Source organism: Lathyrus oleraceus, unplaced genomic scaffold, assembly GCF_024323335.1.
Source record: "Lathyrus oleraceus cultivar Zhongwan6 unplaced genomic scaffold, CAAS_Psat_ZW6_1.0 chrUn0099, whole genome shotgun sequence".
NCBI lineage: Eukaryota > Viridiplantae > Streptophyta > Magnoliopsida > Fabales > Fabaceae > Lathyrus > Lathyrus oleraceus.
Window position 1 is genome coordinate 1356 of NW_026112490.1, and position 22940 is coordinate 24295.

Genomic DNA, 22940 nt, shown 5'->3' on the forward strand with positions numbered 1-22940 from the left:
ACACGAGACGAACTCCCGGCTGACCCGAAAGAGTCGGCCATTGTCAAACGACGCGCATGCTCGTACGTACTCCTCGAAGGCAACACTCTAGTACCGGAGAGGATTCTCTCCATCCCACTACTCAAATGGCGTCGCAGGAAGAGAAAGTCCCCGACATACTTGGAGAGATACATCGTTGAATTAACTCTCACACCTCGGCGGACGATCGCTCGCACGAAAAGCCCTTCGAGCAGGCAGCTACTACTCTGGCCGACCATGCAAAACGATTCGAAAGAGCACGTCAAAGATGTGACAAATGCCAACGACATGCCGACATGCACCTCGCACCCCCGAAACGACCTCAGATCGTTGTCTTCCCCATGGCCCTGTCGCGTGGTGGGGCAATGGACATCCTCGGACCCTTCGTCACCGGATCATAATCAGAATAATACCTCATCGTCGGGGTGGATTACTTCACCAAATGGATCGAGGCGGAGGCACTGGCTAAAATAACCGCGCAGAACATTCTCCGTTTCTTCAAAACGCAACTCCTCGCTCGGTTCGGTATACCCCAGGCACTTGTCACAGACAACGGGACACAATTCACGGACGGAGGATTCCAGACTTCATCGCCAGCCTGGCACCACACAAGCATTTCACGTCTGTCAGCATCCGCAGACGAACGGGCAAGCAGAGGCGGCCAACAGGGTAATCTTACGTGGCCTCAAACGCAGACTCGGCGAGGCAAAAGGGCATGGGTCGAGGAGCTACATAGCGTCCTATGGGCTACCACCGCACGACACCGCATTCTACACACCGGAAACCCGTTCCGACTAACTTACGGCACCGAGGCAGTCATCCCGGTGGAGATACGGACGCCAACGAGGAGGACAGAGGAGCCCCTAGACGAGGAAATGGAACGATGAACCCTTAGAGCCGAGCTCGACCTAGTCGAGGAGATACGTTCCGAAGCACTCTCGCTAGGAAACACACCCTCAAACAAAAGATAGCACTACGTCATGACGCGAAAGTCATAAAAAGAGAGTTCCAGGTCGGCACCCTTGGTCCTCAGAAGAAACCAGAAAAACCCGAGGAGGGCAAACTGGCGGCCAACTGGGAAGGCCCTTATACCGCGTCCGCGACAAAACGAGCAACGGGGCCTATTACCTAGAAAAACCTACAAGGAGAAAACTCGCTCGCCATGGAACGCAGAAAAACTTAGACATATTACAGCTAAGTACGCCACGGGGAGACGTGCAGGTAACGGCCACGCTCTTCGTCCCCAAAACCCCAGGAGGAACCACGAGACCCGGGAACGATCCGGGTCACCCAACACACACAACCCTCCCCGACGGTTGGGATCTGACCCCAAGAACCCAACCGTCGAAGTACCAAGACTGGCAGGGCACCCAGCTCGCGATGGGAGGACCCAAGCCTCGGGACCCAGGGTTCGAACAACGGACCCGGGGTTCGATACCCACGGCACAAAGCCCGACACTCTTCGTCGGTTCCCTAAACCGAGGAGATTAACAAAGTCGAGCAGCGTACGAATTCATGCAAACGAATATCAAACACACGAGCACAATGAACGGTAACAAAAATATTCATTCAACATTAACGAAAACCAAGGCGGCCGAAGCCAAGTACGCCCGAAGCCATATTACAACGCCCGAGGCCAAATAACATGAGGCACGCAGGCCATGATAAGAAAAACATATAAACTAAGACTCCGCTCGGAGCTCCTCTTCATCCTCTCTTCTTCTCTCCCCCCAGCTCCTCCTACCTTCAACGGGCAGATGATCTCACCATCCCGGACGCAGCAGTTATAGGCCGACCCTTTCCCGTCACCAACTCAGGGTTCAGAAGCCCAGCTGCTCGACAGCATTGTCGAAACCCTCTTTGAAGCAGGCCACAAGATCTTGGTTGAGAGTCCGGATATGCCCTACAGCTCACCGCGCGAGCCAAAGGCGCGTTCCTCCTCGGTCTCATCTGCCAGAGGACGGACCTTTCCCTCGAGAGACTCAACCTGAGCCCGTAGGTAGGCGTTGTCCTCGGTCAGCTTCTGATGGTCGACCACCTGCTCTTCCAGGCTCGCCTTAGCAGCCTTCAACTGGTCCCTCTCTCCCTTTTCCACCTCCTCCAGCTTCTGGCGCAGCCCTTCCTGCAGCTGATGCTCTCCTTGTAGTCCGACAGATCTTGAGATAGTCTTTCCTTCTCTGTCCGAACCTGCAAAAGGGCTTCCTCCAGCGAGGCGGTGGAGACCGCAGTGTCGGTCAGAACCATGGCCGTCTCCATCACCCGGATGACGGCAGCAATATCCCTGGCCAGATCTTTCCTCCGGGCAGCAACATCCTGGTCCAGAATAGCCTTGGCCTCAGGCGCAGGCACAGCAATCGACTCCTCGGCCTTGAAGAACGACCGTTCCACATAGCAGGGAGGCAGAAGATAGCTGCCCGGTCCATGCGAACCTCCTGGAGACGACCTGGTAAGGGCCCCAGCCGGACGCTTCCGTTTATGGAGGGGAGAAGCCGCTGGCGACGGACTGCTGTCAGGAATGGTGATCGGGTTAAGCCGAGGAGGAGAGGAAGGAATCACGCTCGCCGCCTGCGAGGACCGACCCCCCGCATCGCCAGCAATCTCCGAGACACGGGCCGCAGTTTTCTTCTTCTTCTTGGGCACCCGGTCAGGAGCGCCGACCTGATTCGCCAGCTTCAGCACCCGATCACGAGCATTGGGCATGGCACCTGCAAATAAATTACACACAAACGTTAGCGACCGAAGTCATAAACAGAAATAAAAAGCTAAACAAAGTCTGCCTACTCAATAACGCCAGAGCTTCCTCCTCGGTATCACACTCGAGCAGAGCCTTCGTATTGATATAACGCGTCTCGGTGATTAGCTCCCCGCCTCATCCAGGTAGGGCACGCCCTGTCGATTCGCCCAGAACGCCAAGCTGAAGCTCTGCACGTAATCGACCAGCTTCTTGTACGCGAGCCTATCCTCCTCGCCGAGCATCGCGTACTTGACCCGGTAATGCGCTGTGGAGAGATCGAAATGATCACGCTGCCACCTCAGCGGTATCTTCGACATCAGCGTCTCCTCCCCGTTGGGTTCCCGTTGATAGTAGTAGAGAGAGTGAAGGGCAGCCCGGGTAATCGGCATCACCACGTACCACCGGCTTTTGAAATGGCGAACAGAATCCTCGTACGTCTTGAACAGACGCACGGGCTGCTTGAAAGAAACCCAACTGTGGCGGCCACGGGAACCGGACCTCTGGAGATGGAACACGTGGAAGAAGAGAGCCCGGGTGCAACCAATGCCGAGGAACTGGCAAACTAACTCGAATGCCCGCATAAATGCGAGGGCATTAGGATGTAGTTGGGACGGCGCCAGCCGGAGCCACTTGAAGACCGACATCTGGAAGGAGCTGAAGGGCAGTCTCATCCCCGCCTCACGAAAAGCAAATTCATACATGGTGAACTGCTTCCCCGGGAAATGATGACAAATGCGGTCTTCTTCCTTGGGGCGCAGCAATACCAGTTCGGTGGATCCTCCCGGTTTATGGCCTCGACCATAGCGTGAGCAGTGATGGCTTCGTCACAGAAGTCTGATTCCTCCTCCAAGGGCTCGTCCGCAACCCAGGAGAAGTCGACCTGCCCGGAAGAGGAGGCGTGTTCGGTACCATCTCGGACACTCCCATCCCCGACAGGAAGACGAGCGATTGTCGCGTCGTCGGTGGAGGACCCAGAATCTTCCTTCCTCGGTCGTAAGCGCCCGGTAACACCTGAAACGCAGACAGAAAGAGTGAATTCGACGTCGTATCAAATCCACCCTTCCACCGCAGGTCAAGTGAAAGGGCGTAGCGGCGACGGACACTAACCGTGCTCAACTCGGTGGCCCGCGCATTCTATGGAGACCGGGCATAAACTTCATACAACCTATGCAAGTGTTGCCCGGCATATGAAGTTTATGCCCGGTACAGTAGGATCCCAACCCTATTTTCTACCATCTAATATACACCTACAGTCCACTACACTGTCCCTAAGTTAAACCTAACCACATTTCTACGAAAATAGCATGCGTTTGACAGAAAACAACAAGGAAAAAGAATGGGTCACAGTGGAAAACCGTACCTGACATAGTTAAGTTGAAAAGGTACGGTGATGTCCGAGCAGAAAACGGTGGTTCAGATAGGAGGACGGGCGGAGACGGCGGTCCAGACGGTTGAGAGAGCAAACGAGAGAGAATGTGGAGAACTCCGGTGAACGCGTGAGCAAAAAGAAAAGTGGAAATGAAGTTACTCAACCCCTTTTTATAGGGCTTGGCACGTAGACCAACACGCTAGGTCATCATTACCTAGCCTGCCTACGCCGTCTTTGCGCGCGAAACGAAGCGACCCCACTAATTCTGAGACACGTCTGTCAAAGATGAGAAGCTGAAGCGACCCGAGCACCTATCCATCTCCTCGACTCACCAAGACGCCACCTCCCCGCGTCATACCCACGTTTACTACAAGGAAGGCGCAGATCAACCGACCACCTCCATCCCCGACATTCCCGAAGAAAGGGTCGGTCATGAATAGGTCTGGCACGACCTCGCCTGTCTAACGGTCAAGCTTCCCCATCGTCGCGGGGAACCCTTAGTCGAAACATAAGTCATCCCTCTGGCTCAGAGACTCGACTTGGGGGGCTCCTGTTCCGGACTGGGCCATGACCCTAGGCACGGCACGGCCCAATACTCGCCAAGCCCACGTCCAAACGGCCATGTCCACACGACCACGAGGACGCGTCAGGTGGACGACAGTCCGCCCGACGAACGTCTCCCCGGGCCCTTAAACACGTGTCGGACAGTGAGCGGGTCCTCCTCGTACGATCTCCATCCACTCACCATCAACCCACGTTGCGGGCACCTCAGTTGTGTCGGGCAGGGCCTTAACGGCATCCCACTCACCACGTCACCCAACTCCCCTATATTGTCGCCTTAGGGATAGGGGCAGTTGGACCAGGGGGCAGACTTTGGTCTAGGTCTTAACGCTTCTTACGCGTCCCCTGGCAGCTCCTCCTTGGGCCTAGCTAATCCAGCCCATTAGGAGCCTTGGCCCAGCGCTGGGGGCTCACTATAAATACCCCTTTCATGGCAAAGGGGCAGGTATTCTAACTCACACTCTGATAACCTCATTCTGTACCTTTTCTGACTTAAACATTGGAGCACTTTGCAGGTACAACCCCCCTTTTCACTTCATTCTCCGGCCCATTCACCAAGACCTTGGAAGGCCCTCCTGATCAGGTGAGATCATCAACAATAACTCTCGAAATGATTCGAGGTTCCAAATAAGAGAAGCCATGTTTTCTGAGTTCTGTTCCAGAATGCAACTTCTGGGTAAATGCATGCATAATAGAGAAACAGAGTCTTTGAGTGGCGATGCTATGGACAGAAACCTTTCTTCTACAAACTCTAGAAAAGACTTGTGCACCCTCACACCAGAACAGGAAGGTTTGTGATGTTTTGACCCGTTAGAATTATCATGTTCAAAGTGATCTTGTTCCTTTCTCATCTCATTCTCAATGAACATATGATAATGGGAAACACAATTCTCAAGAAGATCAATCATTGAAACAAAACAATGTTTCCAACCATTCAGTGGTTTAAAACACTGTGAGAGTTTCTTGACATGGTAGTCTAAATAGATCTCTTCGATTTCTGCACCAACTTTGAGCTGCTCATGATTCCCAAATAACAGAATGTCTCCAATATTACGGATCAAGGCATCCCCATCATGAAATGATTGCCTCGCAATGCTCAACCCACGTATGCCACTTCCTTAATAGCAATATTTGTCGGAGCAGAAACAAGAGTCCTACAATTCATCTTCAACAGAGCAAAAAGCAGTGTGCCCAGAGTTTTTGTTTTTCCCGATCCTGGTGGACCGCTAATAAGATCCACAGTAGACTTACTGCAATGTAAGGAAGAAAGGCAAGCACAAATTGCCTTTCTTTGTGACTCATTCAACTCAGATAACAAACTTTGATGTGTTTCGTCATCACTAAGAGCAAAACAGCTTTTCTCAACCTGCAGCGACGAGGACATGCGTAAAGTTGCAGCAAGAATTAAATTAAATGCCAAAAATGTTAACAAACAATCATATGAGCTTAGCACATAAAACTTTCCAATTGTATGCCGATTTTCTACAATAATGTTAACAAACAGCAGCAGTGAATATCAAACAGTTAGGCACATCACAACCACATAAAACTTTCCAATTCTATACATATTATCTGTAATAATGTTAACAAACAATAAGCAGCAGTGAATATCAATTAGCTTACCACATCAGTAACTAGCACATGAAATTTCTACAATAATGTTAACAAACAATAAGCAGCAGTGAATATCAATCAGCTTACCAAAAAAGATGAAAGTGGATTTGGTTTGTGGAAAATCATCTCAGATGTTACAACAATATAAAGTTGAAGGTCTTTTTGTTGTTTGTTCAAAGGACGTATTGAATTTCACTCAAGTTTTAAGGATATGGGATATACTTCCATCAGAGGATATTCCTAAAGTAGTGAAGCGTCTTGATAGTATTTTTGGAAGCTATACTGATGATTTTATAAGTCGCTGCAGTGAGAAATGTTTAGATAATGAGTAAGTACTTTGAATTGTATTTTATTTCTACATCTAAGGTGCTGTAGCTAACTGATAGTTTGTGTTTGGCTTCTTTTGTAGGATGAAGCAGATCCCGAAGAGTTGGGAAAAATCAGAAGAAATCATCAAATTTCAGAAGCTTGCTAATAATGGAAGTGAAGCAGAATCGAGTTGTTGCAGCCAAAGAATTTATGTTGAGGATTCCAAGGTTGAGAGGAGAGTTTTCTGCTGATGAAATTCTATCCTTTATCATCTATTGTGGTTAACCACTTACTTTCTGATCGTAATAGTAATGAACTGGAACATCTGTTTGAAGTATCAGATGAAGAACACGACATCATAAACTTTTCTAGAAGTACATTTGTACTGGGTCGCTCTGGTACTGGGAAAACCACTGTTTTGATCATGAAATTATTTAAGATGGAGAAACTCCACCATGAGATTGCTGAAGGTCCTTGTTTGAGTAAGGATAAAGGGAATGAAGGCAGCTCTACTGTTAATGACAGGCACGAACATTTATTGGCTGAGGGGGACGACCCTTCTGATGTCTTACACCAATTATTTGTAACAGTGAGTCCTAAGCTTTGTCAAGCAGTGAAACACCAGATTGTTAGAATGAAAAGGTATGTAACTTGTGCAAGTCTTTTGAAATAATTTGGTTGTTTGCTGAGTTCACTTTAACTCTACTTAATTCAGAGTTTTCTATGCAATATTTATTGGTATTTAAACATTATATATGTTGCGCATACAGATTCATATCTGGTGGGGATATTTCTGACAAAAGCTGTTCTATTGAGGAAGAGGAGGATATAGTTGATGTTGATACATATACATTTTAAGAACATACCAGACTCTTTTGTTAATCTTCCCGCCAACTCATATCCACTTGTGATAACATTTCAGAAGTTTCTAATGATGCTTGATGGGACTGTGGGGAATTCTTATTTTGAATGATTTAGTGATCTATCTTTTGAGAACCTAGGTGTAAGATCTGTTGCTTTGGAGACTTTTATAAGGAAGAAGGAAGTGACTTATGAAAGGTTTAATGCATTATATTGGCCACAGTTCAATTCCAAACATACCAAAATGTTAGATTCATCCAGAGTGTTCACAGAAATTATGTCTAATATAAAAGGGGGTCAGAAATCTGTGGATCTTGCTGAAGGGAAGTTAAGTCGTTCGGATTATCTTTCCTTGTCTGAAAACCGAACGTCCAGTTTAAGCAAGCAAAAAGGGGGAGGTCATATATGATATCTATCAAAGTTATGAAAGAATGAAGATGGATAAAGGGGATTATGATATGGCGGACATTGTTGCTGACTTGCATCATCGACTCGGACATAACGAATATGTGGGTGATCATATTCGCTATGTATATATTGACGAAGTGCAAGATCTAACTATGAGTCAAATTGCTTTATTGAAGCATGTGTGTCGAAATGTAGAAACTGGTTTCGTTTTCTGTGGGGATACTGCACAAACCATAGCAAGGGGAATTGATTTTAGATTCGAGGATATCAAATCTCTCTTTTACATTAAGTTCATGCCAGAATCAGAGAGAAGTGCTTACAACCAAGGAAAGGGTAATGCAAAAGTTTCAGAAACATTTGTCTTGAATCAGAACTTTAGGACTCACACTGAAGTGCTTAAGTTATCTCAGAGCACCATTGAGCTTCTTTCCAGTTTTTTCCCTCATTCTATTGATGTTTTAAAGCCCGAGACCAGTTTGGTATATGGAGAAGCTCCGGTTGTTCTTGATTGTGGAAGCAGAAAAAATGCGGTTGTAACAATATTTGGCAACACTGAACATGATGGTGGGATGTTTGTCGGATTTGGAGCTGAGCAAGTAATATTGGTACGTGACGATAATGCCCGGAAGGAAATTTTAAACTGTATTGGGAAACAAGCTCTTGTTTTAACTATTCGGGAGTGCAAAGGACTTGAGTTTTAGGTAGTTGAAAATGTCACATTTGATTCAGAGTGTGTTTGTATAGTTTTTATCCCCCTCATAAATAATCAATTTTCTAACTTGTGTTCTTTTGCAGGATGTATTGCTGTACAACTTTTTTGGCATTTCACCTTTGAAAAATCAATGGAGGGTGGTATATGGGTATATGGATAAACAAGGTCTGTTGGAACCTACAGAATCCAAGTCTTTTCCAAGTTTCAATGATTCCAAACACAATATTTTGTGTTCTGAGCTGAAACAGCTATATGTTGCTATAACACGTACAAGACAAGACAGAGATTGTGGATATGCGAGGAAACAGAGGAGTATTGCAGACCTATGTTTGATTTTTGGAAAAGAAAATGTCTGGTACAATTCAAAGAACTGGATGATACATTTGCTCAGGCAATGAAAGTTGCGAGTAGTCCAGAAGAATGGAAGTCGCGTGGCATAAAGGTTGTCTCTGTAGTGGACCATCATATTCATTGTGTTTTCATAGTAATCAATTATTTGTTAGTTTGTTATTTTATAATTTTCCTTGCAACTTAAATTATCCCTATACCTAAATACCTCATAACTTTATACAGTGGAATGCACTATTAATTTGATTGTTCATTTGCAGTTATATTATGAAAGTAACTATGAGATGGCAACAATGTGTTTTGAAAGAGCAAGAGACATTTGTTGGGAAAAAAAGTCTAAAGCTGCTGGTCTCTTGGCAACTGCAAAGAATTTACAAGACTTGAACCCCAAGAATGCAAATGCAAATGCAATATTTAGGGAGGCTGCAGGAATTTTTGAAAGCATAGGAATGACCGAGTCTGCTGCCCAAGACTTTTCTGATTTGGGGATTATGAAAAAGCTGGTATGAAATTCAACTTTGAACTTCCATCCATATGCAGAGCGTTCCATATTCTTCTATTGGTAGTGATATTCATTAAGAATATCATAAACAAAGGTTTTTCGATGTTGGTGGGAAGTAGAATTAGGTTTAATATCCTTCTCCTTTTTGTTGTTGGTGGGAAGGTAGAATTAGGTTTTTATGAGGTTTGATTTCTTCTCTTTTAGTTTGTATTCTTCATTATAATTTTTATTTTTTATTTGATAAACTTTGACGTTAAACCGCGGGTTTTTAAAAAAAAAATTAAAAGATTGCAAAGGACTTTTGCGTTTAATTTTTAATACAGGTTCAACTTGTAACTTTTTTGTTTTACAAGTTCAATATAAGAAAAAAATAGTTGTGTCTGGTCCATAATTGATTATGTCATATTCCTCATTGATTATTTACTTTTTTGTTTTACAAGTTCAATATAAGAAAAAAATTGTTGTCCGGTCCATAATTGATTTTGGCGTATTCCTCATTGATTATTTGAAAAACATTTGTTCTGATGCACACCATAATTGACTATACAACATTAATTTAACATCACCACTGATATTAAGATTTATAATCAATTACGAACTTAATTATGAAGGATTGAGGATAATGAGTGTGATTAAAAAACTCATGATGTATCGCAGACTATAGAATTAAAAGAATTGGAGGTTGGTAATGTGAGATATTGAATCAAACTCTAGTATGATCAAGGTAGTTTTTTGGTTAGACAATTCGATATGACTTTAGCGTGTCGTGGAAGTCTGATCACAAGATGTAGTCGAAGTATGCTAGGATTGTTAGCATGTCGAATTGAACCTGTTTGTTATGCTCAATTGTTTAAGTTAGATTGTTCTCTAAGTTAGTTTGTATAATGGGCATGTGTGTAAAAGTTCATTAGTTTAGTGGGTTAATTTTCTTATAAATAACATAATAGTCTCTCATCATTGTATAATGCAAATCCTAATTAGGGTGAGAGAGATTAATTGTTGTTATTCACTTGTAATTAAACCCTTGAGGAAGGGAATAGTAAAACAACTTTAACCAATTCCGATTCTTCTTCTTCCCTCTTCTATCTCTTTCATAAAACCTAATAGAATTTTTGTGTTTGTTCAAAAAACTCAATATTTATCTCATATTTTGATTTGTTCTTGACGATATCAATTCACAACAGTGAAAAATATATTTTACCCTTGAGGGCAGATTGATCATTTCACAAATATTTTATGTCATTTAAGTCATGTTAAAACTAATTAGAATTTGAAGAAAGGTAATTAATCCTGTAAGTCATAATTACTAATCAAGGACAAATTAGGAATTTTATGATGAAGTGATGGTATTTATGTAACTTCACATTCTTATTGAAAGGTAGTAAGTAATCTTCATTAAGAATATCATAAACAAAGGTTTTTCATTGGTGGTGGGAAGGTGTTTAGAGATCACTTGAAAAGTAGAAGTAGGTTTAGTATCCTTCTCCTTTTGAAATCCCTACCGAAAACACCAAATGCCACCAATTTCCATACCTTTTGAAATCATTAACTGTTTGGGGTTTAAAATCAGCCAAAATAAAAACAGCTCCTGACTTATAAAGCTCTTTTTCATCCCCAGAAAAACTACCCGTTTCAACACGATGAAGATTACTACCATGTTGAAGTGAGTGTGAATGCTGAAGAGAAAACACTTGAGCATGAGGTGAACTTGAAATAATTTCTATACAAGAACAAAGCTGTGCTCTGGTTTCTTCCAACAGTGGAGGCACAAATGAGTTCAAATATTGCTTAGCAGAATCAAACGATAAACCAATAGTGTCCACCTACAAAAACAAAACAAAACAAAAAATAAATTAAAATGCAATAGGAAAAAAATACAATAACAAGAGAAGAAAGTTGAAAACCTGGTTCTTGTAAAGGTCTTGGTCGAAAATGTCTTCAAGAGACCATGAAATCACATTGTTGATGAACGCGAGATCATTCCAACTAACTTTCTTGGTTGAACGTGAACGCTTTGAATCCATTTTGTTTAATCAAGAATCGGAAGAAGCTCTTTGAGTTTCTAAAGATGAAAATGGAGCATCAAGAATCGGAAGAAGGTCTTTGAGCGTGTTAAGATGAAAATGGAGCATCAAGAATCGGAAGAAGCTCTTTGAGTTGCTAAAGATGAAAATGGAGCATCAAGAATCGGAAGAAGGTCTTTGAGTGTGTAAAGATGAAAATGGAGGTTTCGTTTGTTTTGCTTAACAAACTAACAAACTTAGAAGTGAATGCAATGCAATTTCTTTGTGCTGGAGCCTAACAAACTAGCACACTCAGAGTTTTGAAATAGGAATGATTGGATCTAACTAGGGACAAAGAAACAAATCTCATATTAGAATTTCTATATCCTAGTACATATTACTCTCACTATATACACTATGAATCCTCTAATTCTGAGCATATCAATGCCGAAGATAATTCTCAAAGTGATGGAAAGGCCAAGGAGGAAGAAAATGAAAAACAAGGGTAAGAAGTGAATATTGTTGCAATTTTTTTCATTTTCTGTGTTTTAATTTCTACTATCCTTTTGGACCATACGGAAGTTGTTCCACTTTCTTTTGTTTTAATCTAAACATAATATCATGGATGTTGTTCTTCTAGTCATCATTTATGCATCATGTCTTTGAAGCTTTGCATGAATGTGTTGCTTCGCCACGGAATTTCAACTATCCCTTCTTCCTAACACATCTATCCATTTTACACGAATCACACCCATAAACTCATTTCGACCAAACCTTTTTATTAAAAAAATTACACTTTTTATATTACTCTACTATAAACTTTAGTAAAACCACATAATATTGACTTATATGCTATTCTACATAACTTTTATTTAATTATTCTAATAAACTTTGTTTAATCACCATTTTAAAACAACTGTCTCTTTAATAAAACGATTTTGTTTTACATTTTCAATTAGTAAAGAACCTGTTCCCACGACCACACAAACACTAATTTATAAAATTCTATAATTAATTATATTACTAGTAGAATGACATTGTTTAACCATATAGTAATTATGTGTATTTTTTATGAGGTTTGATTTCTTCTCTTTTAGTTTGTATTCTTCATTATAATTTTTATTTTTTATTTGATAAACTTTGACGTTTAACCGCGGGTTTTAAAAAAAAAAACAAAAATTACAAAGGACTTTTGCGTTTAATTTTTAACACAGGTTCAACTTGTAACTTTTTTGTTTTACAAGTTCAATATAAGAAAAAAATAGTTGTGTCTGGTCCATAATTGATTATGGCATATTCCTCATTGATTATTTACTTTTTTGTTTTACAAGTTCAATATAAGAAAAAATAGTTGTGTCCGGTCCATAATTGATTATGGCATATTCCTCATTGATTATTTGAAAAACATTTGTTCTGATGCACACCATAATTGACTATACAACATTAATTTAACATCACCACTGATATTAAGATTTATAATCAATTACGAACTTAATTATGAAGGATTGAGGATAATGAGTGTGATTAAAAAACTCATGATGTATCGCAGACTATATAATTAAAAGAATTGGAGGTTGGTAATGTGAGATATTGAATCAAACTCTAGTATGGTCAAGGTAGTTTTTTGGTTCGACAATTCGACATGACTTTAGCATGTCGTGGAAGTCTGATCACAAGCTGTAGTCGAAGTATGCTAGGATTGTTAGCATGTCGAATTGAACCTGTTTGTTATGCTCAATTGTTTAAGTTAGATTGTTCTCTAAGTTAGTTTGTATAATGGGCATGTGTGTAAAAGTTCATTAGTTTAGTGTGTTAGTTTTCTTATAAATAGCATAATAGTCTCTAATCATTGTATAATGCAAATCCTAATTAGGGTGAGAGAGATTAATTGTTGTTATTCACTTGTAATTAAACCCTTGAGGAAGGGAATAGTAAAACAACTTTAACCAATTCTGATTCTTCTTCTCCCTTCTTCTATCTCTTTCATAAAACCTAATAGGATTTTTGTGTTTGTTCAAAAAACTCAATATTTATCTCATATTTTGATTTGTTCTTGACGATATCAATTCACAACAGTGAAAAATATATTTTACCCTTGAGGGCACATTGATCATTTCATAAATATTTTATGTCATTTAAGTCATGTTAAAACTAATTAGAATTTGAAGAAAGGTAATTAATCCTGTAAGTCATAATTACTAATCAAGGACAAATTAGGAATTTTATGATGAAGTGATGGTATTTATGTAACTTCACATTCTTATTGAAAGGTAGTAATCTTCATTAAGAATATCATAAACAAAGGTTTTTCATTGGTGGTGGGAAGGTGTTTAGAGATCACTTGAAAAGTAGAAGTAGGTTTAGTATCCTTCTCCTTTTGAAATCCCTACCGAAAACACCAAATGCCACCAATTTCCATACCTTTTGAAATCATTAACTGTTTGGGGTTTAAAATCAGCCAAAATAAAAACAGCTCCTGACTTATAAAGCTCTTTTTCATCCCCAGAAAAACTACCCGTTTCAACACGATGAAGATTACTACCATGTTGAAGTGAGTGTGAATGCTGAAGAGAAAACACTTGAGCATGAGGTGAACTTGAAATAATTTCTATACAAGAACAAAGCTGTGCTCTGGTTTCTTCCAACAGTGGAGGCACAAATGAGTTCAAATATTGCTTAGCAGAATCAAACGATAAACCAATAGTGTCCACCTACAAAAACAAAACAAAACAAAAAATAAATTAAAATGCAATAGGAAAAAAATACAATAACAAGAGAAGAAAGTTGAAAACCTGGTTCTTGTAAAGGTCTTGGTCGAAAATGTCTTCAAGAGACCATGAAATCACATTGTTGATGAACGCGAGATCATTCCAACTAACTTTCTTGGTTGAACGTGAACGCTTTGAATCCATTTTGTTTAATCAAGAATCGGAAGAAGCTCTTTGAGTTGCTAAAGATGAAAATGGAGCATCAAGAATCGGAAGAAGGTCTTTGAGCGTGTTAAGATGAAAATGGAGCATCAAGAATCGGAAGAAGCTCTTTGAGTTGCTAAAGATGAAAATGGAGCATCAAGAATCGGAAGAAGGTCTTTGAGTGTGTAAAGATGAAAATGGAGGTTTCGTTTGTTTTGCTTAACAAACTAACAAACTTAGAAGTGAATGCAATGCAATTTCTTTGTGCTGGAGCCTAACAAACTAGCACACTCAGAGTTTTGAAATAGGAATGATTGGATCTAACTAGGGACAAAGAAACAAATCTCATATTAGAATTTCTATATCCTAGTACATATTACTCTCACTATATACACTATGAATCCTCTAATTCTGAGCATATCAATGCCGAAGATAATTCTCAAAGTGATGGAAAGGCCAAGGAGGAAGAAAATGAAAAACAAGGGTAAGAAGTGAATATTGTTGCAATTTTTTTCATTTTCTGTGTTTTAATTTCTACTATCCTTTTGGACCATACGGAAGTTGTTCCACTTTCTTTTGTTTTAATCTAAACATAATATCATGGATGTTGTTCTTCTAGTCATCATTTATGCATCATGTCTTTGAAGCTTTGCATGAATGTGTTGCTTCGCCACGGAATTTCAACTATCCCTTCTTCCTAACACATCTATCCATTTTACACGAATCACACCCATAAACTCATTTCGACCAAACCTTTTTATTAAAAAAATTACACTTTTTATATTACTCTACTATAAACTTTAGTAAAACCACATAATATTGACTTATATGCTATTCTACATAACTTTTATTTAATTATTCTAATAAACTTTGTTTAATCACCATTTTAAAACAACTGTCTCTTTAATAAAACGATTTTGTTTTACATTTTCAATTAGTAAAGAACCTGTTCCCACGACCACACAAACACTAATTTATAAAATTCTATAATTAATTATATTACTAGTAGAATGACATTGTTTAACCATATAGTAATTATGTGTATTTTTTATGAGGTTTGATTTCTTCTCTTTTAGTTTGTATTCTTCATTATAATTTTTATTTTTTATTTGATAAACTTTGACGTTTAACCGCGGGTTTTTAAAAAAAAAAAAAAAAATTAAAAAGGACTTTTGCGTTTAATTTTTAACACGGGTTCAACTTGTAAATTTTTTGTTTTACAAGTTCAATATAAGAAAAAATAGTTGTGTCCGGTCCATAATTGATTATGGCATATTCCTCATTGATTATTTACTTTTTTGTTTTACAAGTTCAATATAAGAAAAAATAGTTGTGTCCGGTCCATAATTGATTATGGCATATTCCTCATTGATTATTTGAAAAACATTTGTTCTGATGCACACCATAATTGACTATACAACATTAATTTAACATCACCACTGATATTAAGATTTATAATCAATTACGAACTTAATTATGAAGGATTGAGGATAATGAGTGTGATTAAAAAACTCATGATGTATCGCAGACTATATAATTAAAAGAATTGGAGGTTGGTAATGTGAGATATTGAATCAAACTCTAGTATGGTCAAGGTAGTTTTTTGGTTCGACAATTCGACATGACTTTAGCATGTCGTGGAAGTCTGATCACAAGCTGTAGTCGAAGTATGCTAGGATTGTTAGCATGTCGAATTGAACCTGTTTGTTATGCTCAATTGTTTAAGTTAGATTGTTCTCTAAGTTAGTTTGTATAATGGGCATGTGTGTAAAAGTTCATTAGTTTAGTGTGTTAGTTTTCTTATAAATAGCATAATAGTCTCTAATCATTGTATAATGCAAATCCTAATTAGGGTGAGAGAGATTAATTGTTGTTATTCACTTGTAATTAAACCCTTGAGGAAGGGAATAGTAAAACAACTTTAACCAATTCTGATTCTTCTTCTTCCTTCTTCTATCTCTTTCATAAAACCTAATAGGTTTTTTTGTGTCTGTTCAAAAAACTCAATATTTATCTCATATTTTGATTTGTTCTTGACGATATCAATTCACAACAGTGAAAAATATATTTTACCCTTGAGGGCAGATTGATCATTTCACAAATATTTTATGTCATTTAAGTCATGTTAAAACTAATTAGAATTTGAAGAAAGGTAATTAATCCTGTAAGTCATAATTACTAATCAAGGACAAATTAGGAATTTTATGATGAAGTGATGGTATTTATGTAACTTCACATTCTTATTGAAAGGTAGTAATCTTCATTAAGAATATCATAAACAAAGGTTTTTCATTGGTGGTGGGAAGGTGTTTAGAGATCACTTGAAAAGTAGAAGTAGGTTTAGTATCCTTCTCCTTTTGAAATCCCTACCGAAAACACCAAATGCCACCAATTTCCATACCTTTTGAAATCATTAACTGTTTGGGGTTTAAAATCAGCCAAAATAAAAACAGCTCCTGACTTATAAAGCTCTTTTTCATCCCCAGAAAAACTACCCGTTTCAACACGATGAAGATTACTACCATGTTGAAGTGAGTGTGAATGCTGAAGAGAAAACACTTGAGCATGAGGTGAACTTGAAATAATTTCTATACAAGAACAAAGCTGTGCTCTGGTTTCTTCCAACAGTGGAGGCACAAATGAGTTCAAATATTGCTTAGCAGAATCAAACGATAAACCAATAGTGTCCACCTACAAAAACAAAACAAAACAAAAAATAAATTAAAATGCAATAGGAAAAAAATACAATAACAAGAGAAGAAAGTTGAAAACCTGGTTCTTGTAAAGGTCTTGGTCGAAAATGTCTTCAAGAGACCATGAAATCACATTGTTGATGAACGCGAGATCATTCCAACTAACTTTCTTGGTTGAACGTGAACGCTTTGAATCCATTTTGTTTAATCAAGAATCGGAAGAAGCTCTTTGAGTTGCTAAAGATGAAAATGGAGCATCAAGAATCGGAAGAAGGTCTTTGAGCGTGTTAAGATGAAAATGGAGCATCAAGAATCGGAAGAAGCTCTTTGAGTTGCTAAAGATGAAAATGGAGCATCAAGAATCGGAAGAAGGTCTTTGAGTGTGTAAAGATGAAAATGGAGGTTTCGTTTGTTTTGCTTAACAAACTAACAAACTTAGAAGTGAATGCAATGCAATTTCTTTGTGCTGGAGCCTAACAAACTAGCACACTCAGAGTTTTGAAATAGGAATGATTGGATCTAACTAGGGACAAAGAAACAGATCTCATATTAGAATTTCTATATCCTAGTACATATTACTCTCACTATATACACTATGAATCCTCTAATTCTGAGCATATCAATGCCGAAGATAATTCTCAAAGTGATGGAAAGGCCAAGGAGGAAGAAAATGAAAAACAAGGGTAAGAAGTGAATATTGTTGCAATTTTTTTCATTTTCTGTGTTTTAATTTCTACTATCCTTTTGGACCATACGGAAGTTGTTCCACTTTCTTTTGTTTTAATCTAAACATAATATCATGGATGTTGTTCTTCTAGTCATCATTTATGCATCATGTCTTTGAAGCTTTGCATGAATGTGTTGCTTCGCCACGGAATTTCAACTATCCCTTCTTCCTAACACATCTATCCATTTTACACGAATCACACCCATAAACTCATTTCGACCAAACCTTTTTATTAAAAAAATTACACTTTTTATATTACTCTACTATAAACTTTAGTAAAACCACATAATATTGACTTATATGCTATTCTACATAACTTTTATTTAATTATTCTAATAAACTTTGTTTAATCACCATTTTAAAACAACTGTCTCTTTAATAAAACGATTTTGTTTTACATTTTCAATTAGTAAAGAACCTGTTCCCACGACCACACAAACACTAATTTATAAAATTCTATAATTAATTATATTACTAGTAGAATGACATTGTTTAACCATATAGTAATTATGTGTATTTTTTATGAGGTTTGATTTCTTCTCTTTTAGTTTGTATTCTTCATTATAATTTTTATTTTTTATTTGATAAACTTTGACGTTTAACCGCGGGTTTTTCAAAAAAAAAAAAATTACAAAGGACTTTTGCGTTTAATTTTTAACACAGGTTCAACTTGTAACTTTTTTGTTTTACAAGTTCAATATAAGAAAAAAATAGTTGTGTCTGGTCCATAATTGATTATGGCATATTCCTCATTGATTATTTACTTTTTTGTTTTACAAGTTCAATATAAGAAAAAATAGTTGTGTCCGGTCCATAATTGATTATGGCATATTCCTCATTGATTATTTGAAAAACATTTGTTCTGATGCACACCATAATTGACTATACAACATTAATTTAACATCACCACTGATATTAAGATTTATAATCAATTACGAACTTAATTATGAAGGATTGAGGATAATGAGTGTGATTAAAAAACTCATGATGTATCGCAGACTATATAATTAAAAGAATTGGAGGTTGGTAATGTGAGATATTGAATCAAACTCTAGTATGGTCAAGGTAGTTTTTTGGTTCGACAATTCGACATGACTTTAGCATGTCGTGGAAGTCTGATCACAAGCTGTAGTCGAAGTATGCTAGGATTGTTAGCATGTCGAATTGAACCTGTTTGTTATGCTCAATTGTTTAAGTTAGATTGTTCTCTAAGTTAGTTTGTATAATGGGCATGTGTGTAAAAGTTCATTAGTTTAGTGTGTTAGTTTTCTTATAAATAGCATAATAGTCTCTAATCATTGTATAATGCAAATCCTAATTAGGGTGAGAGAGATTAATTGTTGTTATTCACTTGTAATTAAACCCTTGAGGAAGGGAATAGTAAAACAACTTTAACCAATTCTGATTCTTCTTCTTCCTTCTTCTATCTCTTTCATAAAACCTAATAGGTTTTTTTTGTGTCTGTTCAAAAAACTGAATATTTATCTCATATTTTGATTTGTTCTTGACGATATCAATTCACAACAGTGAAAAATATATTTTACCCTTGAGGGCAGATTGATCATTTCACAAATATTTTATGTCATTTAAGTCATGTTAAAACTAATTAGAATTTGAAGAAAGGTAATTAATCCTGTAAGTCATAATTACTAATCAAGGACAAATTAGGAATTTTATGATGAAGTGATGGTATTTATGTAACTTCACATTCTTATTGAAAGGTAGTAATCTTCATTAAGAATATCATAAACAAAGGTTTTTCATTGGTGGTGGGAAGGTGTTTAGAGATCACTTGAAAAGTAGAAGTAGGTTTAGTATCCTTCTCCTTTTGAAATCCCTACCGAAAACACCAAATGCCACCAATTTCCATACCTTTTGAAATCATTAACTGTTTGGGGTTTAAAATCAGCCAAAATAAAAACAGCTCCTGACTTATAAAGCTCTTTTTCATCCCCAGAAAAACTACCCGTTTCAACACGATGAAGATTACTACCATGTTGAAGTGAGTGTGAATGCTGAAGAGAAAACACTTGAGCATGAGGTGAACTTGAAATAATTTCTATACAAGAACAAAGCTGTGCTCTGGTTTCTTCCAACAGTGGAGGCACAAATGAGTTCAAATATTGCTTAGCAGAATCAAACGATAAACCAATAGTGTCCACCTACAAAAACAAAACAAAACAAAAAATAAATTAAAATGCAATAGGAAAAAAATACAATAACAAGAGAAGAAAGTTGAAAACCTGGTTCTTGTAAAGGTCTTGGTCGAAAATGTCTTCAAGAGACCATGAAATCACATTGTTGATGAACGCGAGATCATTCCAACTAACTTTCTTGGTTGAACGTGAACGCTTTGAATCCATTTTGTTTAATCAAGAATCGGAAGAAGCTCTTTGAGTTGCTAAAGATGAAAATGGAGCATCAAGAATCGGAAGAAGGTCTTTGAGCGTGTTAAGATGAAAATGGAGCATCAAGAATCGGAAGAAGCTCTTTGAGTTGCTAAAGATGAAAATGGAGCATCAAGAATCGGAAGAAGGTCTTTGAGTGTGTAAAGATGAAAATGGAGGTTTCGTTTGTTTTGCTTAACAAACTAACAAACTTAGAAGTGAATGCAATGCAATTTCTTTGTGCTGGAGCCTAACAAACTAGCACACTCAGAGTTTTGAAATAGGAATGATTGGATCTAACTAGGGACAAAGAAACAAATCTCATATTAGAATTTCTATATCCTAGTACATATTACTCTCACTATATACACTATGAATCCTCTAATTCTGAGCATATCAATGCCGAAGATAATTCTCAAAGTGATGGAAAGGCCAAGGAGGAAGAAAATGAAAAACAAGGGTAAGAAGTGAATATTGTTGCAATTTTTTTCATTTTCTGTGTTTTAATTTCTACTATCCTTTTGGACCATACGGAAGTTGTTCCACTTTCTTTTGTTTTAATCTAAACATAATATCATGGATGTTGTTCTTCTAGTCATCATTTATGCATCATGTCTTTGAAGCTTTGCATGAATGTGTTGCTTCGCCACGGAATTTCAACTATCCCTTCTTCCTAACACATCTATCCATTTTACACGAATCACACCCATAAACTCATTTCGACCAAACCTTTTTATTAAAAAAATTACACTTTTTATATTACTCTACTATAAACTTTAGTAAAACCACATAATATTGACTTATATGCTATTCTACATAACTTTTATTTAATTATTCTAATAAACTTTGTTTAATCACCATTTTAAAACAACTGTCTCTTTAATAAAACGATTTTGTTTTACATTTTCAATTAGTAAAGAACCTGTTCCCACGACCACACAAACACTAATTTATAAAATTCTATAATTAATTATATTACTAGTAGAATGACATTGTTTAACCATATAGTAATTATGTGTATTTTTTATGAGGTTTGATTTCTTCTCTTTTAGTTTGTATTCTTCATTATAATTTTTATTTTTTATTTGATAAACTTTGACGTTTAACCGCGGGTTTTTCAAAAAAAAAAAAAAAATTACAAAGGACTTTTGCGTTTAATTTTTAACACAGGTTCAACTTGTAACTTTTTTGTTTTACAAGTTCAATATAAGAAAAAAATAGTTGTGTCTGGTCCATAATTGATTATGGCATATTCCTCATTGATTATTTACTTTTTTGTTTTACAAGTTCAATATAAGAAAAAATAGTTGTGTCCGGTCCATAATTGATTATGGCATATTCCTCATTGATTATTTGAAAAACATTTGTTCTGATGCACACCATAATTGACTATACAACATTAATTTAACATCACCACTGATATTAAGATTTATAATCAATTACGAACTTAATTATGAAGGATTGAGGATAATGAGTGTGATTAAAAAACTCATGATGTATCGCAGACTATATAATTAAAAGAATTGGAGGTTGGTAATGTGAGATATTGAATCAAACTCTAGTATGGTCAAGGTAGTTTTTTGGTTCGACAATTCGACATGACTTTAGCATGTCGTGGAAGTCTGATCACAAGCTGTAGTCGAAGTATGCTAGGATTGTTAGCATGTCGAATTGAACCTGTTTGTTATGCTCAATTGTTTAAGTTAGATTGTTCTCTAAGTTAGTTTGTATAATGGGCATGTGTGTAAAAGTTCATTAGTTTAGTGTGTTAGTTTTCTTATAAATAGCATAATAGTCTCTAATCATTGTATAATGCAAATCCTAATTAGGGTGAGAGAGATTAATTGTTGTTATTCACTTGTAATTAAACCCTTGAGGAAGGGAATAGTAAAACAACTTTAACCAATTCTGATTCTTCTTCTTCCTTCTTCTATCTCTTTCATAAAACCTAATAGGATTTTTTGTGTTTGTTCAAAAAACTCAATATTTATCTCATATTTTGATTTGTTCTTGACGATATCAATTCACAACAGTGAAAAATATATTTTACCCTTGAGGGCAGATTGATCATTTCACAAATATTTTATGTCATTTAAGTCATGTTAAAACTAATTAGAATTTGAAGAAAGGTAATTAATCCTGTAAGTCATAATTACTAATCAAGGACAAATTAGGAATTTTATGATGAAGTGATGGTATTTATGTAACTTCACATTCTTATTGAAAGGTAGTAATCTTCATTAAGAATATCATAAACAAAGGTTTTTCATTGGTGGTGGGAAGGTGTTTAGAGATCACTTGAAAAGTAGAAGTAGGTTTAGTATCCTTCTCCTTTTGAAATCCCTACCGAAAACACCAAATGCCACCAATTTCCATACCTTTTGAAATCATTAACTGTTTGGGGTTTAAAATCAGCCAAAATAAAAACAGCTCCTGACTTATAAAGCTCTTTTTCATCCCCAGAAAAACTACCCGTTTCAACACGATGAAGATTACTACCATGTTGAAGTGAGTGTGAATGCTGAAGAGAAAACACTTGAGCATGAGGTGAACTTGAAATAATTTCTATACAAGAACAAAGCTGTGCTCTGGTTTCTTCCAACAGTGGAGGCACAAATGAGTTCAAATATTGCTTAGCAGAATCAAACGATAAACCAATAGTGTCCACCTACAAAAACAAAACAAAACAAAAAATAAATTAAAATGCAATAGGAAAAAAATACAATAACAAGAGAAGAAAGTTGAAAACCTGGTTCTTGTAAAGGTCTTGGTCGAAAATGTC

General features: G+C 37.5%; 1 pseudogene; it reads left to right on the top strand.

Annotated features, from left to right (window-relative positions):
* The first annotated feature begins 7379 nt into the window (after positions 1 to 7379).
* On the top strand, positions 7380 to 9546 carry LOC127112386 (uncharacterized; annotated as a pseudogene).
* The last annotated feature ends 13394 nt before the right edge of the window (positions 9547 to 22940 follow it).